At 42.7% G+C, this 24,422-nt stretch overlaps 1 protein-coding gene across 6 annotated transcripts in view; it reads left to right on the forward strand.

Moving 5' to 3' along the window:
- The first annotated feature begins 321 nt into the window (after positions 1-321).
- Positions 322-24,422, forward strand: part of LOC139566989 (signal-induced proliferation-associated 1-like protein 2) — a 96,636-nt gene continuing 72,535 nt past the window's right edge. For 3 of the 6 annotated variants that reach the window (XM_071388391.1, XM_071388393.1, XM_071388396.1), the window contains exon 1: positions 323-526. The gene's annotated coding sequence lies outside the window, so the exon portion shown is untranslated. Of the gene's footprint in view, positions 527-15,694; positions 15,800-24,422 lie in introns of those variants that run through there. The other 3 variants (XM_071388397.1, XM_071388395.1, XM_071388392.1) reach the window with 3 other exon arrangements.

A 24,422-nucleotide genomic window follows, 5' to 3' on the forward strand; every position in this document is an offset into this window, starting at 1 on the left:
CAGTTGGGGGTAGTAATGGACCATTTAAGAGCCTTCATTTAGAAAGGCTACTTTATGTGGACACAATGTGGACCAAAGTGGATTCATTGTCGAGCAGTACAGGAAAGATAATGTGTCACTACTATTACTTATGCTCACGTTTTCATTACTGTATTCTGTATGATTTTACTCATTCTTTCTGCATTATCTGTGTCTATGTTTCAGTAATTACAAGTGATGATTGACATCTCAGAGAACAAACGAGCAATAACGTCACGGTAGGTCAGCCTATCCCTAAACAAATTACCGCATGGGATAGGCGGGACTTCTGCCGATGCTGCCAGCGCGACCCAACAGAAACTAGTTGTATAGACAGACACAGCTAGGCCTATTGATACAGTTCATGAATTGTAGGGACGGGGCTTTGTCTAGTTGCAATTGCAAAAAGTCATTGATAAATACAGTTTATTCTTCAACTAGGATGTTAAGCATTCAAGTTAATCGTTTTGGATAAAATGGGATGGGAGTTATCTAGATCTCGCCTGAGGTAAGATCTTTTTTGTTGTTTTAAGTAATTCGATTAAAGTAGCCACATTTATAAGAATTACACGTTGGCATGAATTGATATGAAAGCTGTTCAAATGGTATCATAACCGAATGCAACTTTAAAAGTCGGCCTGACCAGCTAAATCTGGTGTCGAATGGTAAAAACAACAGCGAGATCTGAAAAGGGTCTGCGATTCTATTGTGCTGTGAGTTCGCCCTCAACAGCGGGCTCTCTAGCCTAAATTACATTAACTTTTCATTAGAAGCAAAACACCGTTCATAAATTGTAAACTGGACTGATATTTTGTAGCCAGAATTGATACGATACGGCTTCTTGATATTCTACAAATAACAGCGCTAGCTCAACTTCTTTCCTTTGAGTCAAATGTTGATTGTTTGCAAAACTCACTGCATGCTATGTTGGGATTCAAAGGGAAGAGGTATACAAACCTTTTGCCAAAATTATACAAACTTTTTTGTGAAGAATTCTATGAGAAACAGTGACATACACACCTAAAATGATACATCCTATATTGGTCTTTAAGTCAGGACAACCTAAAGGCGTCCACATACTTCCCGTCTGGAACAGTTCCTGCATATATTATGACGACATTTTGTGACGTTTTTGGTTTTCGGCAAATTTTTTTTTTCGGTTGTTCGTGCACAGATTTTTGTCTAGAGGCAAGCCGAAATAGGTTGAGGAAGATTGGTGATTGGTCAACAGTAGGGATTGTTCAATTAAGTGTTTGTAATTCAAGGAGAGACTAATAGTTTTTTATGCAAAAAAATGTACTTGAGAAAAACTGCACTAAACATCATAGTTAATGTAAAATTGCCCAGCTATGATCTCCTTGACAAAAAAGTGAAAATAATGACCGATTTCTTCAGTTATTTTAGATTAATTCAGACTATTTTGAGGAAGTGTATCTGGCTATGGTGTCTCAAGATGGACAAACAGTACTATTATGGCCTTTTTCTTGTTTTTCTAGCGAAGCACCCTCGTTTGGGTCCCCTAGCTGTAGCATGCAGTAGGCTTAAAGGCCTACATGCTTCCCGTGGAGAAATATTCGGAAACAGTTTGTGTATATATTATGACAGCATTTTGTGATGTTTATGTTCGTTTTGGACTTCAGCAAGGGTTTCTTTGTGCGTTCGTGCGCACACAAAAAATTGAGACAAGCCGAATTTCGGTAGCCTAAGTTTACACCTCTTCATCAGTCATTGTTCAGCAGTGGGGATTCTTAAATTAAGTGTTTGTTGTCGTTCAACGATAGACGGCTCGTTTTCATTCTGTTTTTTTTTCACTTGAGAAATACTGCACCAAAAAACTTATTTGGATGTAAAATTGCGAGACTATGATCTCCTCGACTAAAAAAATCTAAATGATTCACAGATTTCTTGAGTTATCTAAGATTCATCCTGACTATTTGAGGAAGTGAATGGCTACTGGCTATGGCACCTCAAGATGGACAAACAGTACTTTTGCTGCTTTATTCTTGTTTTTCAAGTGAAGATGTGAGCACACTCGTTTGGCTAGGTGCCAGCCGCACTGAAGCATGCGGAAGCCTTAATAGTTAGCCCTTGATCATGACTCATTGGATGAAGGTCATTGGATGAAGGTGTTATCTGTACTGGGGAGTTTTGTTAAGAGCCCTGACACTCGTTCTGAACATTGACATGCATTGCTTGTGGTACAGTTTTGGAAGTATAACGACTTTATATTTCATATCAGCAAGAAACGTTCAATTGATGCACAACTTTTTTATGGGGTTAGTGTTCCCATAAGGCCATATCTCCATCTTACAACAAGTGTTTACAGAAGAAATACGGAAGACTGAGGGACCACTGTGCTATCTAGCATGCTCCGAACACCTGTGTGTAACGGAAGAAGGCCGCCAGAAACGTCACTGAAAAATACTGTCGGCTACAACTGTGATAAAGCTGGTTAAAACAGTGTGTATTTTGCATATGTGAAATTATTTTGTTGGGATAGGAAAGTAAAGTGGTTTATTTTTCTAGAATCGTATTGCAATTGAGAATCAATTCCCGTTTAGATGGAGCATTTGGCTGTTTTGGCAGCCAGAGCCAGTCTACCTCCGAAAATAACATGAGGTCCTTTGGCCTTTAGGAGTAACGGCAATTATTAGGCTCCTTAAGAGTACATCTTGGGCTTGCTAATAGTAGGCCTGCTATTGAAACAGATAAATAAGTCTGTCAACGGAGTCAGAAATTCACAGGTTTCAGATTTGCCCCATGTTTTTTCTCTCAGGTTTTCGCTCACACCTTTTTAAATAAAATATCTAATTTTGTTGTTTTTCTAAGTCCACAACAACGCGTAAACCACATCAGGAGACAACTTTTGAGATCTGGGATTTTTTTTAAAATTTTTGAGTGTAGTTTCCCTTTAATTCAAAGGCTCAGGTACCTAACACTGTGGTTAGTGGTGTTTCGGTTGCACATGAGATGGAGTTTGCAAAACAAATGGCCACTGGATTGATAACAATAATCATGATATTATTTCGCAAGGTAGGCATAGGCTACTTTGTAGCTAGTTAACATTTAATTGAGAAGGCTTTTGGGAAAGCCTTTCCATCTACCTGGGGCCTATCATTAGCATTGCTATATTTTTCCTGTTCCTTAATTGTTTGAAACCTGGACATTTTATTTCATATTATGAGGCATTTCTTACCTAGCTTCAAAGTAGCCTATAGCCAAAATTCCACCATAGAAATGTGGAGGCAATTTATTTTATTAAGCCTTCCTCATATGTATTATCCTGTTCAATTAGTGTTCTTTCATTGTCTAGCAACCAGTGTTCTTTCATTGTCTAGCAACCAAAGGCATTATCCTAGTCATATTGGCAACCCATGATGGCTGTTGCATCTTTGGATCACTTTCTACATTTCAAATGGATATTTCCATCTCTGATGGTATGCATCCTGGGCATTAAGAAGTGAGTAAATGCAATGACCATTGAAAATAAATGGTTATACGCCGTACACTTGCGCATACCCTCCACTACGCCACTGAGTATGCCTTCTCAAATTGGATACGTTTGCTCTACAAGACATTTTGTATAGTTTCTAATCAATCTATCCTAAGTATGTAGGCTGTTGCTAAAAATGGTGTTTTGATAGCGTAGTGATGATGATATTATTATGCTATCAAAATAAGTCTCACACACACAAGCATATATGAGGATAATTTGTCAACTAAACTAGTTGGTACCTGTGTAAAGGGTTGGGTTTTATTAAAACTAAGTCTGTTTCTTCTACCCAGTGTGGCAGTGTTAACCTTGACAGTCCAGCTGTTGCCTTCATCAGCCTACAACGCGGCACTTTTGATTTCAGACTTTTGGAGAAACGCCTGCTAAGTGCATCTTCTTATAGCTCGCTGATGCTTTGCGTGTTTGAGATGTCAAACACAATGACTTGTGAAGTGGTTTATCGGGCCACGAGAAAAGGAATCTGACAGAAATGCTCAACTTTGAAAAGAGGGAGTCGTTTTCTCCAGGATAGACCTTGGTAGATCAAGAGGCAGCCAAGAATACATTAGCCGAGATTAGCTTTTTCCTAAATATAAAGTCCCCAAAACACACAAGGATCCCTAAAAAAATGGCTATGGGAACAAGGGAAGTGCTGTGGTCCTTTGGCTCCCAAAATCCTTCCACTCATCAACATGCCTAAAATGCTCAAAACTGGCAACCAATTCTAGCCTGCATACCCTCCTCATATGGCTAAAATCAATAGCATTTGTATTGCCAAGCGCCTGGGAGGACAAGCTTAAGGGTGATTTTGTTTGGCCAGATTAGCTCCTTTTATCTGAATTTGCAAAAGTACCTGTCAGCACTCAAGCCTGCTCAATGGGGCTCCAACTTTTTTTTTTACTGGAGGCAGCTAATTAAAAGGCATAGCTTTTGTTTTGTAAACCTGTTCCTGGAATGCTGGACAGCTGAGATGAGCCAAGCCCGTTTATAGATGCAGTCCACACTCCAGAGCAGTGTATTCAGGGTATTTTCTGTCTGCATTAAAGGTCCCCTTGAGCAGGCCAAGGAAAGTCGTCCCTCAGCAAGGTGTTCACTGTAGATGAAAGTCATCCACAAATCCTTATCTGCGTTCCCTTTTCCCCCTTTTCCACTCTTGATGTTTGAAAACTCAGAGTACTTCTTGCTGTAGGGCGTTGGAGCGTAATGTTATCTGGATCTGTTGTTTGCGGGTCAGGTTTCTCTACTCATCTCCATATTCCCCACCTCCTTGTACTCTGCTTCGTTGGTTCCCCCGGGGAGGTTAAATAATTGGAGTGTGATCTCATTGCCAGTATCCTACTTGGCAGGGATGATCATGTGCATTGTTTGCGTGATTATAGATAATGGAGTGCGAGAGAATCAATCCTGACGTGTTTCGTGTTCCTCCAAACAAGGTCAAGAGAGGAAGGACTAAGTGCCATACTGCTGTAGACTAAACAAGTTCTCCTCTTGTCCTTCACTTGACCTTTTTCTTACCCTGCCCAGTAGTGTACCGCACATATTTCAATTCCTAACCAGGTGTCTGCAACTTTGTGCCGCATGACTAGAAATACTGTGTGGTGCAGAACAGGAAAATGGCCACTGGCGATAGTCTGCACATCGAATCATCCACATGTGTAACCTGACCGCAGGCCAGCTTGTAGACCTATTTCAATGTGCATGACTAGAAAGGCTGCATGATAGTGTTACAGACAAGGGGTTTTGGGACTGGGTAAACACATTTTTTAAAGGGCCTTCAGCAACTCTTATGACCCGGTATCTGGTAACAAGGGAATGCACGGACGCAGACTGGGATTAGCTAGCCTGGGCCATCTGTGCGAAGGACAGCGGTAGCCAGCCCTTTTCTTGGTGTCCCTGCATGGAGTCCGGAAGTCTCTGCTGGAATCTCCGTTGACCTCCCTTCATCTGGGCCACTCTGGGGGTCTTTAACTTCTCACGAGTCACCAACCCTGATCCGGTAGCACCCCCCCCCCCCACTGAGTAGCATAGCTAGCATAGCGTCACAAGTAACTTGTAGCATCTAAATATCATTAAATCACAAGTCCAAGACACCAGATGAAAGATACAGGTCTTGTGAATAAAGCCACCATTTCAGATTTTTAAAATGTTTTACAGGGAAGACACAATATGTAAATCTATTAGCTAACCACGTTAGCAAAGGACACGATTTTTTTACTCCCAATAGTTTTTTCCTGCGTCAGTAGCTATCACTAATTCGACTAAATAAAAATATATATAGCCACTAACCAAGAAACAACTTCATAAGATGACAGTCTGATAACATATTTATGGTATAGCATAGTTTTTTTTGGGAAAAATGTGCATTTTTCAGGTATAAATCACAGTTCTACATTGCAGCTGCAATCTGAAATAGTGCTGACCCAGCCAGAACAATTACAGAGACCAACGTCATATAACGAATTACTCATCTTAAAACATTTCAGAAAAATACACAGCGTACAGATATTGAAAGCCCAACATCTGGTGAATCCAAACAATATTTCAGATTTATTAAATGTTTTATAACGAAAACAAAATGTAGCGCTAAATTAGCATAGCTATACCAGGCAGATTCGGCTAGGCGCCCACGGCCAGTTCACATGCACAACAGATATGATATAACATCGTAAATTGGGTCTTACTATGGCTGATCTTTCATCAGAATGTTGATCAAAGTGTCCTTTGTCAAGATGAGTCGTTGGTTCCGTTCAGAATTGTTCCTTTCCCACTCCATTTAGCACAGGTACTGGTCGAGTGGCACGGATCTCTCAAACGTAAATAAAATGGTCGTGCCATTTTATATTATATTATATTGAACTATATTGAAAAAACATACATTACGATGATCTGGTCACATGTATCAAACAAACTTCGAGACGGAGATAGTTTTCATCCATAATGGCCGCACAACAGAAGACAATCGCAGCTACAAGTCGCACGATTTAGAGAACCGGAAGTTGTCGGTCACGCCAAAGAATTAGCTCTCATTTCACGTCAGTCCCAGATAAACAAGATATTTTTCCTCTGACGTCCTCTTGACACCCAGAGGAAGGCCAATGAGGTGTGTTTCGGGTCATAGGGGGCACGACCATATATAGGCAGAGAGTTGAAGCTGGCATACACATCTTGCTTTTTTCTTCTTGGTCATGGAAAGTGCTGTCAAATGACTTCTGTATCACTCAGAGACAAAATTGAAACGGTTTTAGAAACTAGAGATTGGAAAGAAAACAATGGTATTATTTATATGCATATAGTAAGAGCAATAATTGAATAAGAGGCAGTTTAATCTGTAGAGCATATTATGCTAATGGGAAAATAGCACCCCCTGTATTCTCAAGAAGTTAATGATTTGATTTCACCATGAAGCTGGAGGGAAGAGCTGCCTCCACAATCACCTCCCTTAATTCCCAATTCTCCATACCACAGGTGAAAGGAGACTGTGGCCAGGCATGCGCCACTCCTCCGTAAACCCCATAGAGAGTTTAGTTGCAGGTCGATGGAGAAAAAAAACGTATCCTTCCCCATGATAGCAGCAGAGAGCCCTAAAGAGGCGACACCAGCTCGGGGGAAAGGCCTCTGACTTCCGCTCTACTGATCGCGGTGACATTCAAACGTGAATCACCTGGTCTTAGCACGCTGCTTTGCCAGCCCAGCTAGTCAGTCACGGGGGCCATAGCCCTTGCAGGTTGACAAATGGGATTTAACAGGTTTACCAGTATGGACGGCTTTATTCACTCGACTCGTTTGTGTGTTTAATCTATTCTTAGCTGTAATTACTATACGGTGACTGGGCCTGCGCGGTGTTTGGGCTGGTGCCATAAACTGGTCAGGTGATTGACTTAGGTCACGGACCACGGTCAAGGTTTAAGGTCAATTAAGTGGATTGACTTAAGTGCAAGGAGTTAAAGCCAATTAAATATTTAAATACCGAAGCAACCTTTTGATGAACTTCCTAGACGGCACAGCTCTACTTTTTCGAGTTTCGAAGAATGCAAAATAATTTCCGGTGTGTAATATGTCAGCATTTCTTCATAGCTATGGCTCTCGGTGGGTCCTTGGGAAAAATATGAACGACTTGAATCAACACTACTGCTGTTCTCTTACACTCCTGTAAAGGAAGGATAACATTTAGCCTGCTCGTGTGTTGTTGTAACCGCATTCCCAGTCTCTGTAACCGTTTGGAACCTCTGCGCTATCATCTGACATTCTCTCTATCCAGCACCACATACTCTCAAGGGAGTGGATCAAGCTGCTGGCAAGGCCTTTTCCAAACACGCAGCCATCTGCCTCGACACCTGACACCATAGCCCACACTGGGATCCAATTCGACTTCTCCTCAGACACACGTTCGTTTCTATTAAAGACTGTTTCAAAGCTGATGACAGAGCTTTATCGCCGCCAATCGAATAGATGGCCTATCTCCGTTCATAGGAGTCATCCACACGTTCCTTTATTTTCACCCAGAAATGAATCTGTTGACGACATGTTTTAGTATTTGAAAATGACTGTGGACCAATCAAGTGTGCCTGAATGCTTTAGCTGGGGCGGTGTTGAACCGGTTTGGATGCATTTCAAATTAGATGTGACAAATGGATGCGGTGTGTAATCTTGCTGACAAGTATAAATGAGGACTTTGGGCCTTTTGTAAATGTATTTGTTTCATTGGTTTGTGCAAAGGGTATTTTTGACTGTGCCGTGTTTCTATTCGTAACATTTTCATTTGGCTGAATTGATGGTTATTGAATCTTTAAGTTAGTAGTAATAGGAGGCCAGGTCCGATACAGTTGCTAAGTACACGCTTTGTTTCCAGAGTGCTCGGTGAAAGTAACTTTAGGATCTTAGACATTTTGAACTTTACATCAAGCTACTAACAAAGACAAGTGCAACGTTGCTTAAAACAAACGGTGTTTAAAGAAGACGGCCACCTTTAATTTCCTCAAGGTTGAAGCTGGTTTCAGGATGTCAGCAAATTGCCTCCGGGTGAAATTTTTAATAATTTCAGCTCGAAATAACCTCTAATTGACAGGCACTTCCTTGGTTGGTGTTCATCTGGGAACTACGAACCAACGAATCGAGCTTGATGGGTCTATGAAAGAAAGAGGAGCCTTATGCTATTGTAGAAACACCCGTCGAAAGGTTGGTAAAGCAACAACCGTTGTTGTCATTGAGGTGTATGCAATCAAAAGACAGACCGGTTTATTTAGAGTGTTACGACACTTGGAGGCCTTCGTAACTATTGAGTAGCGATGCGCTACAAAGCAGTAGTGTGGGTGTCTACATAGACAATCATCTGGGGCTTGTCTTAACTGGTCAAAGCAAAAAAACGTTGTCATATTTGGTCACCGTCTCGTTGAAGTTTTCTATTGGTTCTTGGCAGCTGTGCTGACAAGTTTCTTGTGTTTTTCCTCTTTAACACTACTAATGCATTTGAGGATTGAGCAAGGCTTTTTTTTCAGATGACAGTTTCAGTGACAATGGTTCTGCAATTATTAGTGAATGACAAGCGACTTTGTTGTATTAATGTGTACATTAGCCCTTTGGGGACATTGCTCTCCATTTCTGTGCTTTGCAACATTTGTTTGCTCGATTTACTAATCGTAGTTTGTTACATTTAGTCCCTCAGCGCTATCAACTCCAAACGGGAGTCCCAGAGTTTGTGTTATTTCAGCAACGACATGGGAACCATTTAGTATTTCCATTTGTCATTGCCAGAGGAGACAGCTTTCGAGCCATTTGTCTAAGAATTAATGAGGATGTCGACTAAATGTCCTCGACAGTAGAGTACAAATTATGTTGTTTGTGGCCTACAATTCCCACCATATTACACTGATGGGATATCCCATGGCATTTCTATTTTTCTTTGTGGGTTCGTTTGTGTGGGTGGATGAGGAGCCCTATATGATTGATTCATTTATGTGATCCTCCTTAACCCTTTTCTTGTGTTGTAAAGGAAGATTAGTTTGCTCTGACTGCTTTCGTAACAAATCTGTCTTCAAGTATTGTTATTCTTCGTCGTTTAGTGGATGGTGGTAAATAATAGGGCGACATTGTCCTTTTTCTGGAACACACTATCATTAGAATTATTATTGTGATAATGACAGAATGACACTGGGTGGGTTATGGCATTGTTAGACCCATTTGTAGACCGCACCCAATTGTAATCATGGGGTGATTTTTTTGGGGGGTTAAGGTGCAAGTGCCCTCGATGCACCACATTGACAGACGTGGGTCAGCCACATCCAATCAGAGTTTTTATCTCAATCAAAAGGTTGAGATAAATAAAGCCTTTTCTGTTTGGCTCCCAGAGAGGTGTTCTCACCTAATCCCCGTAGACCGACATCCGCAACCTATGATAGGTCACTAGTGTAACCTTTGTATAACCCTGGGAATCCTTAGATTCTCTGAGGATTTGCATGTCAAAAGTAAAAGTCCTGTCAATGACCAATCACTGCACTGACGTTCTCCCCTTGGTGTCGGTTAGTTGCAGGGGCCGATTTACTAAGTCTTTATACGTGCTTGACCTGTACAGCTGTCTACCAGATGTCTTCCATATATTTGTGAAAGAGAAGAAAAATATAGATCCTTCTCTTAATAAGTGTCATTTGGCTTAATGACCTTTTCAATGACTGAAACATTTTAAAGGGCTAAAAATAAAGGACACCATGAAAAAGTTGTTGCCTTGTTCAATCTTTCAGATACAAACTAAGCCCACCTTACCAGGTATTTTCATACAAAGTCAGGAAAGCAAAGTCTGCCACGTCATTGACCCTGAACTCAAGCTTGTGATAACCGTAGCACGGCCAGAGGGGTTAACTGCAGCCCCTCTGAAGCGAAACAACCTGGGGGAATGTGTTGTGTTTTCTCCGGCCCAGAGCAGAAGCGGGGTACTGACCTCACTGGCCCCAGCCTCGAACGGGAGATAAGAAGAAGATTACCGGCCTTCCCTCCCTGCATTCCTTCTCCTCATTGAGGCGAAAAGGGACATCTCAATTGGAAGCCCTCGGGGGATCTCCTTTTGACATTCCTGGATCACTCGACTCTTCTATCTCCACTGATGTCGTTTATGAATTGGGATGGGAAGTCGTCGGATCAAGTCCCACTGAGCAGAGCTGGCTGAGGGAAATGATGGATGTGCTGATATTAGCAGGAGGAAGTTTGTCACCAATTTTCTTTCTTTTTTTTCTTTTCTTTTTTTTCCTTCTTCTTTTTTTTTGTTTTAAAGGACGAGTACTAGCAACACATTGTCTTTGAACATTTTTGGTCGACAAGTCAAAAGGTAGAAAAAGATGACAGCATATTGGTGGTTCAGTTATTATAGGAACCAAGAAGAACTTTAGTTGGTTAGAGGATGGTGCTTGGAACACCAAGGGTGTGGGTTTGATTCCCTTTTAGGTTATACTTATTGGAGGCCTAAGTGGCTTTGGATGCTAAACAACCATATTGGCTCTAATGGTTTTGATTACTGTCACCATGTTGGCTTGCATGTTAGAGGAATGTTCTGAATCAGGCAACTTCGTCAGACTAATGCATGACTACCAACTAGGGCCGGGCGATGTATCAAAATGAATTCAAATGTATGTTTTCGTGCAATGTTCCAAATGCCTGTATCGCAAGGTTTAAATTTTCCGTTAGTTTTCATGAGTGTTATGTGTTTTTGGTCTCGTCTTCTTCGTTTCTTCTGTGCTGTGTGCACATGTGCACCTTCCCACTCGCACACAGACACCAATTCCTAATAGTTCAACTGGCCTACCTTGTTAGCAAGCAAATAGATCCAAGTTGTCTAGACTCGAAAAATGAGGATTAGCTGGCTACTCACTAGCACGTGACCTTGTGCTTGAGAGCTTGTGCAGGAGACATGTGTTCGTTTTCTACAATGCCTGCTACCAGAAGGTGGTCATTACAAGTGGATGTGCATGGTTCTGGTTACATTTGGAACCAAAAATCGAATTTCTGAAGACAGACTTGAAAGCCAGATCTGTGATTATTGCAAAAAAAGCAGGTTAATAATTCAACTATTTTGATAAAATAATGAAATTATTTGTGTGTGTTATGATTGTGGAATGCTTATTTTGCCTAGGTATAATGTTTCACGCCCCGAATTCATTAGATTATTATTTTTTTTAATTTTCCAACAAAGCTTATTTAGAGAAAACGTTAAAGAAATTGAGATGTATATCATGAAACGCCCATAAATTTGGAAAAAATCGAAATAGGATTTTTAGGCCATATCACCCAGCTCTACTACCAACCAGTCATAAGACCTCATGACAGATGTTTTGTTATGTAGTCATTTACCAACAGTGTGACCTACTCCTAGTGGCTTTGGATTGGTATCGAGTTCTATTTTGGTTGTCGTGCTTTTTTTAATTACAGTTTCCTTATAGGTTTTAAAGTATTATGTTTTGTTTACACCATCTGTGTGTGTTGGTTATTTTTCTGATCCACGTCTTTCAATTCTTCAAACGTTTATCCCTGCCACCACACTAAACTGTTTTCTGCTCCCAAAAGGGATTTTGTAAGAAGCTTTGGGGATACAATAACACACATTTTAGGTACCGACCAGTTGAAATGTTATTGCGTACCTAAGTCTTCTAAATCTTCTTCACTTTTGGGAGCAGCTTCTCTGCTACCTTTGGATGTATTTGTAGAGGGTCCTCAGCACAGTAGGCCTCACCACACAGGAAGAGCTGGGTTTTTTTCTGTCTTTTTTTCTCCAGTCAAGCGATTCCACCATATGCTTCAAACAGAGAAGCTAAATCTTTTTAAAAGTGCTACTCAGTGTCTTACTCACCAAGAGTTTTGTCTATGGATAGGCTTGTCTATGGATTTAATTCATAATTCATGGAATACGTATTGCCAGCTTCACAATTCTGCCACACACATCCTGCCGGATAACATTGACCCCAAGTTGACCCCGCTGACCAGGAAGCCCATCGATATCCCACTTCGGCCATCCACTCGAAGCCATTCCGGCAACTGTGGAAATTATATAGTGAACTCGCCCTCACGACGAGCTGCTGATGAACCGATTACCGGTGCCGTCTCTCGTGTGCCGTCACGTGGGGAGTCCTCCGTTCTACAAAGGGAACCATTAGATGGAAGATGACCCCATCTGTTTCGAGGTTAATTGGAATTATGTTCGCTAATCAAGAGCGGCAACGTGGACCCGGGAGCAGTTTCAACGGGCTTAATTAGTTGCAACGGCAGATAATGGGTAGTGACCGTAATCACCGGATAACATGCTCTTTGCCGTAGTTTGCAATAGTAATCACTCCCAAAAGTACGACTTTATGGATTTAGGATGATGGTGTCTTTTATTCAATGTGATTATTCAATGGACGTTTCTGGCCAACACGGCCATGAACACTCAAAGGCCATAGGTCAAAACGCAGAAAGAGCCACTGGCGTTGTTCAAATTCACTTCATAATGGGCAGAAATGCTCTTCTGATATCATTCAGGGGGCCAGGGTTTTCGTGTGTGTGTTAAGGCTATCTATGGGGCTAGTCTATTCACATGTTATATATAGACATCTAGCATAAATGTATATAGACATCTAGCATAAATATCTGAAAATCTTGGCCCACGTCTATATGGTCCATGTGTTGTTGGATGACTGGGTCATAATGTGCGAGTTTGTCGTAATTGGAAAATCATGTGTTAGGTGGGTGTTAGGGCATATGTCTGTTTGTTACTAGACTGTTGTGTTTTGGTATCTGGTTTATATATGGTGTGGGTGTGGGCGCAGGAATTTGTAGGGCTGACTAATCCTCCCTTACTCAGCACTCATTGTGCACTTTCAGAGTAGAGAAAATGGCTCCTAAACACACAGGCATTTCAACAGGTAATGTTACACCAGAGAAATATTTTATTCTTATAGTCGTCACTGCCTTGAACTATTCTGTTGTATAATACAAGTCAGCATTTCCCCAAAGCCTTGTTCGCTCTTTTCCCCTCTTTCTTTCCTAACCCAGGATACACATTTCATCCGAGTACCTGCCTCCTTTAAAAAGGCATGTCTTTTCATGAGATCATTAGCTCTGACAGACTCGAGAGGTCAAAGGTGGCCACTCCTCAGAGACTAGACATACTGCTCCTGGAGACATGTTTGCTGAAGGAAGCCTCGATGCAGGCATGCCCCACGCCCGCCCCTGCATGCTTTTCCCTGAGTAGAGGAGAGAAGGGGGGGATGGAGGGAGAGGTAGAGAGGACATGGGGGGATGGAGGAGCACGGTTGGGGGGGGGGGGGGGGGGGTAGTTCAATCTGTCTTGGTTGAGGCTTCCCAAACCTGCATCCTAGAATCTACTGATGTGACCGCCTCCGGTCGGGGAAGGGCTCTGATGGGGCATTAAACATGCATTCACTTTCACTCACTCACTCACTCTCTCCACTCTTCCTCTGTCATTGTCTTATTTCTGCTCTTCATCTCTTGAGGCTTTTAGTCTGCTCTCTCCCTCTTGCCCTCACTCTTTCAATCTTTTTTATTTTGTCAATGGCTGTCTGCTGCGTCTTCTCTCCTTCTAATGATTTCTTTCTCTCTGTTTTCAGATGCTTAGTTCTCTCTCTCTCTCTCTGTGTCATTCAATCTGACCTCTACATTTCTCGCTACCGCACTTTTCCCTTTAAAATTTTTTTTTTTTGTATTTTACCCCCTTTTTCTCCCCAATTTCGAGCTTGTCTCATCGCTGCAACTCCCCAACGGGGTCGGGAGAAGCGAAGGTCGAGTCATACGTCCTCCGAAACATGACCCGCCAAACCGCACTTCTTAACACCCGCCCGCTTAACCCGGCAGCCCGCCGCACCAATGTGTCGGCGGAAACACCGTTCTACTTATTGTAAAGTGTGGGAATAAGCTTATGCCAGACTTAGCCTACGTTTAACCTCTCCCTTGTTCATTTCAAAGGATGTTCATGACCCAATTCATATAAATCATGTCAAATGAAAAATTTATATTAACCCCCCCTACAGAATATGCTTTGGCAAGATTTTGAGTGATGCAAAGACTCCAGTGGTCATTCATAATTCATAGATTCACCAAACATCATATTATTATTATTATTATGTGTTTCATTATTCCTGGTAGATACTACTGGTTATGATTGCAGACAGAGCCCAGAGAATGGGACGGTGCAATATTAAATGAGTCATGTTTTGATAAGGTGCATGCATGGGTACGTCTACGTCACCAGAGATATGCCCATGCTGTAGAGATATACCTAGCGGACTGAAACTTCACTGTTGTAGGCATAGTACAGCTAGTGCTATCTAGACTTGCGTTGGCAAACTAAGCCATGACATTAGCTAACTAAATGTGAAGGTAACTCGGCTGAGGAGTAGTAGAGAATGGAGTGTTTGTTTGTTTTACCCCCCTTTTCAACCCAATTTCGTGATATCCAATTACCATCTTGTCTCATCGCTGCAACTCCCCAACGGGCTCGGGAGAGGCGAAGGTCGAGTCATGCGTCCTCCGAAACATGACCCGCCAAACCGTGCTCCTTAACGCTTGCCCGTTTAACCCGGAAGCCAGCTGCACCAGTGTGTCAGAGGAAACATGAATCAACTGACGACCGAAATCAGCCTGCAGGCGCCTAGCCAACCACAAGAAGTCGCTAGAGTGCGTTAAGCCTAGTAAAGCACCCCCGGCCAAACCCTCCCTTAACCCGGACAACTCTGGGGCAATTGTGCGCCGCCCTATGGGACTCCCGGTCACGGCCGGGTGTGACACCGCCTGGGATCGAACCCGGGTCTGTAGTGACGCCTCAAGCACTGCGATGCAGTGCCTTAGACTTCTGCGCCACTCAGGAGTCCTTAAAATGGAGACTTAACTTGAAAATGTGCAGGATACCTCTTTCCGGTATTCCCTGACTTCAGTTTTTTTTTACTGTGTTATGCTTGCAGACAGAGCCCAGAGAATGGTAGCACTCCTCACAGGCCAATTTTTTAAAAATGAAACTGCTAAAACTCAAAGATATTATAATTGCAAGAAGATTTGTTCGAGCCTAAAATGTTAGTCTGTAATCGTAACATGGTGTCTGTATGTTCACAGATGAATTTTAATGTTTACGTTTCACGCATGGCTTTTCTTACGATCCTAACAATTTCCGTATGGATTTTCTTACGATCCTACTGATAGTGGAGTCCTATCAACAGATCGCTTGAAGATGCATATCTTTCATTTTAGCGGGAGAAGTATGGAGCGAGATACCTGACAAAGGTTGAACATCATAGGACAGCGCCTGTCAGTCACAAAGTGAGTGACAACAGTGAAACACTGCTGGTTTGAGTCTGCTGTTCGGTCCTACCTCTCTTTACCTGGGTGTGTTGTGTGCGCTGTGGGTACTGTAACATTTCTGCACTGAGCGTGATAAAATAAACAGATTTAATTGTTTTTTTAAAAGCTAATGATGCTTACAGTGCTGTGAAAGTATTTTCCCGCTTTCTGATATTCTCTAATCGCATATTTTTTTTTTTATACTGAATGTTCAGATCTTCAACCAAAACATAATATTAGACAAAGGGAACCGTAGTTAAAAAAAAAATTATAAACTGAAAAAGAAATGTATTTACAGGAAGCATTTGGGTGCAGTCATTGCTGTTAAAGGTGGCACAACCAGTTATTGAGTGCAAGGCCGCAATTACTTTTTCACACAGAGCATTCGATATTGCATAACTTTGTTTATGACATAAGTATGTAATCGTTGTTATTTGTTCACTCAGTTTCCCTTTATCTAATATTAGGTTTTGATTGAAGTATCAGTATCAAAAGTATGCAAAAATAGAAAAAAATCAGAAAGGGGGGGAAATACTTTTTCACGACTCTGTATGTGATATTTTCGAAGATGTTGATATATGTCTAATGATTTTAATCCAAGTGTTGACAATGGAGTAGTCATCTACTGCTTTCTGTGTAGCAAAGCCCACATTTAACACCTGTATTGCAAATAGCTTAGAAAGTGCATCTTAAAAGGAAGCTTGACGCCTGTGGATGTCCGCAGACTCTTTGTAATTTATGTCATATTGTACAACAGCTGATGCAAGTAACACTGTAAAAGTGTGAAAACATTTTTCTAGCGATGCACCGATATAACATGTTTGGACGATACCGATATCCAATATTTTCCTTGCAAAAAAGCGATAACCGATTTTAAACATTTAGACGGCCATTTTAAGCATTCCAGTACAGTTAAGTAGTTAACACACACATGGACGCGGCGGTCTAAGCCACTGCATCTCAGTGCAAGAGGTGTCACTACAGTCCCTGGTTCGAATCCAGGCTGTATCACATCCGGCCGCGATTGGGTGTCCCATAGGGCGGCTCACAATTGGCCCAGCGTCGGCCCGGGTTTGGCTGAATGTTATCATTGTAAATAAGAAATTGTTCTTAACTGACTTGTCTTGTTAAAGGTTACACACACACCACACTGACCAAACAGTGATTTTGTTGGCATTTACGTATGTCCCCATTACCAGTAAAACATAATCAAAACCTATTTCTTTCACTTACTTGCTGTGCTGTTTCGTTGTTAATTTGTTCAGTCGTTTCATTCTCAACCAGGATTTCGTCAAGCAGTGAAGTTTCAGCTCTATCCGTGGCCTCTTCCTCGGTGCGTACTGTCACTGTGTCCGTTTCCATCTTGTCCAGCTGTGTATGTAACATTTCACGTAAACCCTGGTTTCTTGTCTGCATCAAAGTGGCGGTCCTTGTACATGGCATCGAGCATGGTGGCGACACAGTAAAGAGAGAATGCCACCAAATCGCTTGTTCACAGCCTGTGTCGGCAGTTTTGTTGAGCAGGCGTTTCAATGCCATGACAGAGGGTATCACGCCTGCTGCAGGAGCAGTCGATGAGCATATTTTTTGAGTCAGTTGTTCGACTGGAGCCAGCTAGTGTGTTCATGTTTCAGACATGTTCTCAAATGCCATTGACATGGCAGCAGCGATATGACAATAAGCACATTCATGAGCATGCAATACGACTTTCCTCAGTACGAAATCCTCGACGACCCACTGTGCTGTCAGACTCAGCATGCTCATTCTCATTTTTAGCTAATATCGGACATGTTCACCGACTATATCGTGCATCCCAAATTTTGTTTTGCTTGTTCTGCAAAGAAAATCAGACCCCCCCCCACCCAGCCGGGGGAGCCTGGCTGGCTACTATTTCAATTTGGCTGGCTACTCCATGTGCTTGTGGAAAACACTGCTATGGCCACTGGTCAGTTTGTAGAAACATCATCTGTTTGGCTGTACAAATTCACCATGTACAGATGTGCTCGTTTGCTATCAGTCTGGAACAGGAAAACAAACATACTGTAAAAGGGAGTTCTGAAAATCCAGTCAGTGACTCACACACACACACGACTCACACACACCCTGTCTCACTCTGCACCCTATCTCAGGGCGGCAGATAGCCTAGCGGTTAGCGCATTGGGCCAGTAACCCCAAGGTTGCTAGTTCGTTTCCCCGAGCCGACTCGGTGAAAAATCTGTTGATCTGCCCGTAGGCATACGTGCCTTGCTCAATTGCTCCGGGGTAGGTGTCAGTAATGTCTGATCCCTGGCCGTCTCATTGCTATATGCAAAGAAAACATATTTACATTTTCGCACCACACACTTGTACGGGTTGCTCTTGTACATGTGTGGCCTGTAAAAACAAAAGACCAAGAAAAAACATGTCTGTTTTTGCTGCCTTGCCAACTCTTGTGGCCATGACGACCACCACAGGATTTGTCTACAGCCTACTATACAGCTCAGACACGCGGACAGGCTAGAGCTTGGAGGCCAACCAACTACAATGCTTTGGGTCTAGCCTTAAAGCTCCAGTCCCTTCAAAGACCGACTGTACTCTCTCAGCGAGACCTAAATGTCATACAGCGATGTCTCATACGCTGCCGTAAGCACCACAAGAGAACCCCCAGTCTGTCTGTCATTAGCATCACGCTTCCCATCCACTTCAGAGCTGACATAGTGCAGGTGTTCTGGCTCCTCGGAGGGGGGAGACGGTAATTAAAGCTAGTGATGGCTAAATTGCTTACGTCGTTAGCGTTGCGCGCTGCGCCGCCCCTGCACGTGTGTGAGATGGGATTTAGGAGGAGAGTTTTGAGAGTCCGTGAAAACAAACAAAGCGTTTTATTTGTATTTTCGCCGTATAGTAGAGGATATTTGCATGATCAAGCAAGCCTGGTTGATGATCAAGCAAGCCTGGTTGATGATCAAGCAAGCCTGGTTGACTTTGTAAAAGTTAGACTGCTCTGTTTCTTCTCTCCCTAGATGATGAATGGACATACCATACCCCTCCACTAGCATACAAAGGAATGGAAATATCTTGCTCTACATTCAACTAGACAGTTAGGCTTTCTCTGGAGCAAAACCTTTCATTCAGCTAGTTACTAAGTTTATGATCATTTGTGTGTATTTTTTTATTTTTTACCATGCCTGTATACACACACACACTTTAGCATGGATTAGTGTGTGCTAGGCCGGCGGGTATGAACGTTTTCCTGCTTTTAGACTCTTACCAGTCTGTCGAAGATGGGGGTGAATAGACTGGGTGAATACAGCATGATAAATATTGAAAGTTAAGGCACCATCTCATCTTTTTCTTCCAGCTTATCTCCTTCACACAGGGGCCTCTGAAGGGGGAAAAAATGCTGCCCCTTCCCCTTCACTACCCCTTCAACCCACTCACACAAATGCAACACTCCCTTCTTTTACTCAAGTGGACCACGAACTCGTATCATTTTGACTTTGGCACAGCGGGCTGCAAAACAGATGGCACGTCACTTCTTTAAAATGGGAGTGTCAGGTGGTAGAAACATCTGCTGGCTATCCCCCCCCTGCCAACCCCCCCCACCCCCCCCCAACACTCCCACTCTTTCCTACACACACACCCAACCAACAGATGTGTTGAAGCAATGCCACACTTTATGCAGGCTTGAAAGAGCCTTAAATTACAGTCTATCCCCCTCCTAAAATGTTTTCCCGACAGGCCTTAAGCCAAACGGAGAGGCAGATTCTGTCAATCAAATTCCTCTTCAATGATACGGTGCACGCCTTCCCAGCCGACCGGTTGCTGTCTCTGAAGAACATAGTCCAATCGGTTGGTTGTTGCCTAGAGACGGAAGAAGAGAGGCATCAACATACTCACTGCGACCATGCAATCTCCATCTCTCTCGGTTTATCTCTACCTCATATACTTCCACTCTCTTCCCCATTCCATTGTTGCCTAATCATTTTGTTACCCATCCCTCTTTCCTGCACTATTTCACTTCAAACCTATGTGAATTATTGCTATCACACTCGGTCACCAGTCCAACAGATCACTCAACTTGTGGCTGGCACTGCTTTCCTCTGCGAATGGTGGGTAACTAGGTCATATTCATTAGGTAACAAACAGAATAACACAGACTGAAACAGGGAGGCACTACCTGTACTTGTCCATTTAAGAAACCGTTTTTTTTCCCATTGCAAAATGTTTGCATTGCGTGGTGGCCAACTGCACACAGGGGAGAAGGACTGCCCCCTCTCATTGAAGCCATGGAAGTTTAAGGCCGACAGCGGTACATCATGCATTGTTAGCAGAAAACAACAGGATCCTCTGTTATAGTGAATGGAAAAACATTTGGAGTCTCTCATTCTTCTCTGCAGATCCCCTCAAGCTTTGTCAGGTTGGATGGGGAGCGTCGCTTCACAGCCATTTTCAGGTCTTTCCAGAGATGTTCAATCGGGTTCAAGTCTGGGCTCTGGCTGGTCCACACTGAATTGACATTCATAAACTTGTCCCGAAGCCACTCCTGCGTTGTCTTGGCTGTGTGCTTAGGGTCGTTGTCCTGTTGGAAAGTGAACCTTCACCCCAGTCTGAGGTTCTGAGCGCTCTGGAGCAGGTTTTCATCAAGGATCTCTTTTGTACTTTGCTCAGTTTCTCTTTCCCTAAATCCTGACTAGTCTCCGAGTCCCTGCCGCTGAAAAACATCCCTACAGTATGATGCTGCCACCACCCTTCACCGTAGGGTGATGAGCAGTGCCTGGTTTCCTCCATACATGATGCTTGGCATTCAGGTCAAAGAGTTCAATCTTGTTTCTCATGTTATGAGAGTCCTTTTGGTGCCTTTTGGCAAACCAAGCGGGCTGTCATGTGCTTTTTACTGAAGAGTGGCTTACGTCTGGCCACTCTACCACAATGGCCTGATTCTTGGAGTGCTGCAGAGATGGTTGTCCTTCTGGAAGGTTCTCCCATCTTCTCAGAGGAACTCTAGAGCTCTGTCACTGACCATCAGGTTCTTAGTCACCTTCCTGACCAACGCCCTTCTCCCCCGATTGCTCAGTTTGGCCGGGCGGCCAGCTCGAGGGATAGTCTTGGTGGTTCCAAACTTCTTCCATTTTAAGAATGATGGAGGCCACTGTGTTCTTGGGGACCTTTAATGCTGCAGAAATGTTTTGGTACCCTTCCCCTGTGCCTCGACAAAATCCTGTCTTGGAGCTCTACGGACAATTCCTTTGACCTCATGGCTTGGTTTTTGCTCTGACATGCTGGGACCTTGTATAGACTGGTGTGTGTGTGTGCCTTTTCTAAATTATATTCAATCAATTGAATTTACCACTTGTGGACTCCAATCAAGTTGTAGAAACATATCAAGGATGATCAATGGAAACAGAATGCACCTGAGCTCAATTTCGAGTCTAATAGCAAAGGGTCTGGAATTACCTGGACTTCTGCATAAATTGGTCATCAAATTGATCTGATCTTCTGAGTCACAACAGTAGACATATTGTGCTTAAACTAATAACACACATTATTGTATTTTTCTTGTCTATATTGAATATATCATGTTGGAAAATGTATGCGAACCCCTAGGCTAATGACTTCTCCAAATGCTAATTGGAGTCAGGAGTCGGCTAACCTGGAGTTCAGTCAATGAGACGAGATTGGAGATGTTGGTTAGAGCTGCCTTGCCCTATAAAATAACACGCACAAAATGTGAGTTTGCTATTCACAAGAAGCATTGCCTGATGTGAACTATACCTCGAACAAAAGAGATCTCAGAAGACCTAAGATTAAGAATTGTTGACTTGCATAAAGCTGGAAAGGGTTACAAAAGTATCTCTAATATCCTTGATGTTCATCAGTCCACGGTAAGACAAATTGTAAATAAATGGAGAAAGTTCAGCACTGTTGCTACTCTCCCTAGGAGTGGCAGTCCTGCAAAGATGACTGCAAGAGCAGAGCGCAGAATGCTCAATGAGGTTAAGAAGAATCCTAGAGTGTCAGCTAAAGACTTACAGAAATATCTGGAACTTGCTAACATCTCTGACGAGTCTACGATACGTCAAACACTAAACAAGAATGGTGTTCATGGGAGGACACCACGGAAGAAGCCACTGCTGTCCAAAAAAACATTCTGAAGTTTGCAAAAGTGCACCTGGATGTTCCACAGCGCTACTAACTAAATATTCTGTGGACAGATGAAACTACAGTTGAGTTGTTTGGAAGGAACACACAACACTATGTGTGGAGAAAAAAAGCACAGCACACCAACATCAAAACCTCATCCCAACTGTAAAGTATGGTGGAGGGAGCATCGTGGTTTGGGGCTGCTTTGCTGCCTCAGGGCCTGGACAGCTTGCTATCATCGACGGAAAAATGAATTCCCAAGTTTATCAAGACAGCAGAATGTAAGGTTATCTGTTCGCCAATTGAAGCTCAACAGAAGTTGAGTTATGCGACAGGACATAGACTCAAAACACAGAAGTAAATCAACAACAGAATGGCTTCAACAGAAGAAAATACGCCTTCTGGAGTGGCCCAGTCTGAGTCCTGACCTCAACCCGATTGAGATGCTGGGGCATGACCTCGAGAGCAGTTCACACCAGACATCCAGAAAATGTTGCTGAACTGAAACAGATTTGTAAAGAGGAATGGTCAAATTCCTCCTGACTGTTGTGCCGATCTGATCCACAACTACAGAAAATGTTTGGTTGAGTTTATTGCTGCCAAAGGAGGGTCAACCTTTGTCAGCAATAATTAAACTTTTTCCACCCTGCACTGTGAATGTTTACACGGTGTGCTCAATAAATACATGAAAACATATTGTTGGTGTGTTATTAGTTTAAGCAGACTGTGTTTGTCTATTGTTGTGACCAATTTATGCAGAAGTCCAGGTATTTCCAGAGGGTTCACATACTTTTTCTTGCCACTGTATGTAAATAAGGAATTTAAATTTATTTGAATACATTTGCACACATTTCTAAAAACCTGTTTTTGCTTTGTCATTATGGGGTATTGTGTGTAGATTTAATGTTTTTTTTATTTGATCAATTTTAGAATAAGGCTGTAACGTAACAAAATGTGGAAAAAGTGAATGGGTCTGAATACTCTCCGAATGCACTGTGTCATTGAACCAATTATTTTAAAATCGCACACAGAAGAAGTTATGAGGATAATTTAGTTTGTAATGGCGCCCTGCCGCCTTTTACTCCATGTGTAACTCTGTGTTGTTGTATGTGTCGAACTGCTTTGCTTTATCTTGGCTAGGTCGCAATTGTAAATGAGAACTTGTTCTCAACTTGCCTACCTGGTTAAATAAAGGTGAAATAAATAAGAAATTCTCCATAGACAAACATTAGCAGTAGAATGGCCTTCCTTAAAAGCTCATTAACTTTCAACATGGCACCGTCATAGGATGCCACCTTTCCAACAATTCAGTTCATCAAATTTATGTCCTGCTAGAGCTGCCCCGGTCAACTGTAAATCCGGTTATTGTGAAGTGGAAACGTCTTGGAGCAAAAACGGCTCAGCCGCGAAGTGGTAGGCCACACACGCTCACAGAACGGGACCGCCGAGTGCTGAAGAGCGCAGAGTGTAAAAAATCATCTGTCCTCTGTTGCAACACTCACTATCGAGTTACAACTACCTATGGACGCAATGTCAGCACAATACCGGTTTGTCGGGAGCTTCATGAAATAGGTTTCCATGGCTGAGCAGCCACTCGCAAGCCTAGGATTACCATGCGCAATGCCAAGTGTCAGCTGAACTGGTGTAATGTATGTAGTGTATGTTGATGACAAACAATCTGGGGTCAAGAAGGTCAAGAGGGTCTTGTTAGTCTCTGGTTGTTGTGGCTGCAGAGTGAACGTGTCCAAATATGTATTAGGATCTGTTTGGTGTTCGGAGACAAAGGTTTGATCCAAAGACTGTCTTTCTCCTGTTCTCTCTCTCCTTCCATGTCTGTCATTCGGTCTCCATTTGAATCCCTCCCACTCTTATTATTCCCCATATTGCTTTTTCTCCCTCTCTGTCCATCTTTATCACTCCCACTCTTATTCCTTTCCTTCTCTTTACTTTGCCTCTGTCCATTTCGGCCTCACTCGGTCTTATTTCTGTCTCTTGTCCTCTCTCTGCCCACAGACAACACATAATTGACAGCTGTCTGATTTGGGAGGCAGTGATCTACAGCACTCCACCAGACTGAAACGCTGGCAGCCCCCCCCCCCCCCCCCCCACACACACACACACACACACACACACACACACACACACACACACACACACACACACACACACACACACACACACACACCTCCTCTCTCACCCACAGAGATCTATTTTAAAAATACAGATATGAAATATGGAAAGTTTTCAATGGTGTGTGGAGAACAACCGCCGGTGATTCGTGTCTGTGTTAAATATGGATTAGTATAATGGCAACCACATATATTTTTCGACCAATGAGAGGGGTGTCTAACCCTCAACCAAAATATGTTTTGATGAGACAAGCCTTCTAGAAGTTCTCACGCACCTGTTGTTGCGTGATTGAGCAAACTGACAAAGTAATCATACAATTGTAACCACTGGGACTGGCTTTCATTGACGTTCT

Source organism: Salvelinus alpinus, unplaced genomic scaffold, assembly GCF_045679555.1.
Source record: "Salvelinus alpinus unplaced genomic scaffold, SLU_Salpinus.1 scaffold_40, whole genome shotgun sequence".
Taxonomy (NCBI): Eukaryota; Metazoa; Chordata; class Actinopteri; order Salmoniformes; family Salmonidae; genus Salvelinus; species Salvelinus alpinus.